Source organism: Elephantulus edwardii, unplaced genomic scaffold (genome assembly GCF_000299155.1).
Source record: "Elephantulus edwardii isolate Elephantulus edwardi_28Jun2011 unplaced genomic scaffold, EleEdw1.0 scaffold00119, whole genome shotgun sequence".
Classification (NCBI taxonomy): domain Eukaryota; kingdom Metazoa; phylum Chordata; class Mammalia; order Macroscelidea; family Macroscelididae; genus Elephantulus; species Elephantulus edwardii.
In genome coordinates this window covers 7829844-7834270 of record NW_006399869.1, presented here as the reverse complement: position 1 = coordinate 7834270, position 4427 = coordinate 7829844, and positions in this window count along the sequence as shown.

Below are 4427 nucleotides of genomic sequence, written 5' to 3'. Positions count from 1 at the left end.
GGCGAGCTCCTTGGAGTCAAGGATTCTGAAGCTTCATCTGACATATTTTGGGCATGTTGCAAGGAGGTCCTTGGAGAGGGACATCATGCTTGGGAGAGTGAAGGGACTGTGCAGGAGAGGAAGACCCTCGATGAGATGGATCAATTCTGCGAGTGGAGTGGTGGGAATGAGTGTGTTTTAGATGGCAGGGTTGGCACAGCACAGAACAGTGTTTAAGGCTCTTGTACATAGGTTCGCTATGAGTCACAAGCCACTCAATGGCACATAACAACAACAATAACAACAAAAATGTAAAATTATGAAAGTGATGCTCATTCATTTTTCATTTAGCAATTATTTTGGATACTATTGATTTAGAAAATAATACTGAACTGGATTTTATAGCTGTGTTAACATTTATCATATTATTTTTTTAGTAATAATAACTTTCTAATATCCTTGTTAATTCAATTTGCAAGAGTGACTGAGAATTTCCATATTGCTTATATGGCATAGTACATAATGATACTAAGTTTCCACATGAGATTTTGTAATTAAATTCTGTAATTGTAATAAGAATATCAGCATCTCATTATTTAATTATTGGTCTCAAATAGTTCTCCTTATGCTTGACATAACCCAATATTAATGAAATGATATTCTTAAAACAAATTATTGAATTTTTAATTACAATCTGCAGGTAATGAGAAATAATTTTGTATAATATTTATACTTTGTCAGGAAGATAAACAAAATAACTATTGAAACAGAAAAGGGCTTTTAACATTTCAATGTTAAATTTTTTTAACGATTTTAAGGCTATGTTATAAAATACGCATTTACAAATTTTATATATAATTATTTTGTTTTAGCACATAGAAATGAAAGGAATTTCATGTGATTAAATACTCATTTAAATTACCAGACATATTAGCCAATAATGAATTGATTTATGTTGTTGAAACTATATCCTGTAGCTTAATATCATATTTATGAGAACTACTTTTAGCTAATTTGTTAATTATTCATCTTACTTGTGTCCACAATCAACACCCTTGACACTAGCAGTCAGAAATCAAAAGACAAGTTTCATTAAGAAAACTTGCTGTCAAGGACCTCTCCCAAGTGCCAAAGAACAATGCTATCAGTCTTTAGACTATTGCTCACCTGATCCAAGCTGTGATCCTCTCAATTGCTTGCTAGTCCTCTGAAAATGGACAATGACTAAGGCTGACAGAAGAAGACTTGATATCTTTGAATTGTGATACTTGGGAAAAGCTTTGACTATCCCATAGGTTACTGTGATGTTTATTATTCAAAACGGCTTTCCTTGACTCTGCCATGTTTATGAGTGGGAATATACAGATGGGGCAAGTTAGCTTATCTCCAAGGACACTGGATATCCTCACCATTAACTTGAGTGATTCAATGGCAGAAAGAAACCTCCCTGCCAGCAAAGAGGAAGGAAGAGGAAGAGACTATAACATGTCTTTGGGTCCACAATTACTTGTTCTAGCTACACCTGTAGCAGTGGCAGCTGAATCAGAAGACCAGAATGACCTGACATGAGATGGAACTGGCTGCTACCCCACCAAACGTCAAACCAAAAGCCTTTGCCCATTTGTTGAATAACTGAGGAGTAGGAGGAGAAAACAATATTGGCAGGACTGAATGAGAAGTGGCGATATGACAAAGTAGGTTATGTAGTATATACATCCTCTCAGCTGTTTAAGCAAGAGCCTATGTTAATGAAGGAAGAAGTGGAAGCTGCTTTGAAGGAATTAGCAAAAAATAAAGCCCCAGAAATAGATGGTATACCATCTGAAGTATTTCAACTAACAGATACTGCCCTGGATGTGCTCACCAAGTTGTGCCAAGAAATCTGGAGAACAATCACTTGGCCAACTAACTGGAAGAGATCTATAATCATTCCCATTCCAAAGAAATGTGACCCAACAGAGAATGGAAATTGAAATTATAGAACAATATCATTGCTATCACTTGCAAGCAAGATTCTGCTGAAGATTATCCAAAAACGATTGGAACAGCACATCAGCAGAGAACTTCCAGAAGTCCAGACTTGATTTAGAAGGGGTGGAGACACTAGAGATACTGTAACTAATGTTAGATGGATCTTAGCTGAAAGCAAGGCATACCAGAGGAATGTCTGTGTTTCATTGATTATTCAATGGTCTTTGACTGTGTAGATCATAACAAACTGAGATTGACTCTGAGAAAGGGAATTCCAGGACACTTGATCGTGCTAATATGAAACCTATACTTGGACAAGAAGCAGTCATCAGAACAGAGCAAGGAGACACTGCATGGTTCAAAACTGGGAAGGGTGTACACCAGGGATGTGTCCTGTCTCCATACCTTTTCAGCCTATATACAGAACAGATCATCCAGGAGGCTGGACTGTATGAGGAGAAGTGTGACATCAAGATTGATGGAAGATCCATCAACAATCTGCGTTATGCAGATGACATGACACAACCCTGCTTGCTGAAACTGAGGAGGACCAGAAGCACTTGTTGTTGAGGGCTAAAGACTACAGTCTTCAATATGGATTAAGACTTAATATCAAGAAGACAAAGATTCTCACCACTGGGCCAATTGGCAGCATCAGGATAGATGGTGAAGAGATTGATTGTTTACAGCTTTAGTTTGCTTCGCTCCACAAACAATACTTTTGGCACCAGCAGCCAGGAGATTAAAAGACGTATTGTGAAAGGAAAGTCTGCTGTTAGGGACCTCTCCAAAGCACTGAAGAGCAATGGTGTCACTCTGGATACTAAGGTGACTGATACAAGTCATGGTCTTTGCAATTACTTACTATGCATCAGAGAGTTGGACAATAATTTGAGGAGATAAAGGGAGAATAGATGCCTTTGAGCTGTGGTGCTGGAGAAGAGTTGAATATACCATGGACTGATAAGAAAATGAACAGGTTCATCCTAGAGAGGGTTAAACCAGTCTGGTCCTCGGAGGCAAGGATTCTGAGGCTTCATCTGACATTCTTAGGGCATGTTGCAAGGAGGGACCAGTCCTCGGAGAAGGACATCATGCTTGGGTGGGTGGAGGGACAACACAGAAGAAGACCTTCTATGAGGTGGATTGATTCAGTGGCTGGCATAATCAGGGTGGGTGTGTCAGATACAGTCAGATTGACACAGGACAGAGCAGAGTTTAGGGCTGTTGTACACAGGGTCACTGTGGGTCACAAGGGACTCGACGGCACATAAAAACAACAACAACAACAGCTATTTGACAGTGAAAACAGGATACAGCTAATTGATCAAGAGAAAGCCATAGTGAAATTGTTGGAAACCAATTCTTAGAAAAGATAGAAGACACGACACTGGAATATGTGTAGGGAAGAGTTATGTGAAAAAATGGCTTATTAGACATTGTGTGTATTATGATTGAGAATCTGGAACATGATATGCATTACACAGAAAATTGGGGGCAGTGAAGGAAGAAACTGCATCAATTCATGACTGAAAATGCATGCTTTCTGAAACTTTTACTAAAATGACAATTTTAAAAAACTTGAAAAAATATTGCAGTGTTTGTTCGTTTCTATTTTTGTTATTATGTAGATTTTACGTTTTCACTGAATTTGGCTTTTGGTTCCAAATAAAGTGAATAAAGAATGACAAACCATACTATAAATGTTAGTGTTCAATTTCTATATAATTACAAATTTGTTGTTGTTATGTGCCATTGAGTTGCTTGCAACTCATAGCAACCCTATGTACAACAGCTCTGAACCCTGCCTTATTGTGAGCAGATGAACATTATTGTCTGAGACACACCTACCTCCATTACCACAGTCACTAAGTTAATCCATGTGATCAAGGGTCTTCTTCCTCTCTTACACAATCCCTATATGGTTCAAAAGCATAATGTCCTTCCCCAAAGACTGGTTCCTCCCTGCAAAGTGCTCAAAGTATATAAAACAAAGCTTTAGAATCCTTGTCTCCAAGGAGCAGACTGGTTTCATGCTCTCCAGGACAAATATGTTCTACCAGCAGTCCATAGTATATTCAGTACTCTTCTCCAGAACCACAGCTCAATAATATCAGTTCTCTTTCTATAATTCCTAGTCTTGTCTAGCTTTCTGATGCATAGAAAGTAATTGCAAAGACAATAGCCTGGATCAGGCACACCTTAGTCTCCAGACTGACATTGTTGCTCCTCAGTATTCTGGAAAGTACCCTGATAGCAGACGTTCCCACTGCAAATAATCTTTGATTTTCTGGTTTCTGGAATCAAGAGAGTTGATTGTGGAACCAAACAAACTGATGCTGTTAACAATCTCAAACTCTTCAGTCTACCCTGATGCTGCTAACAGGCCCAGTGGTGATAAACTTTGTTTTCTTGATGTTGAGCTCAATCCATATTTAAGGCTGCAGTCCTTGACTTTCTGCAGCAAGTGCTTCAGG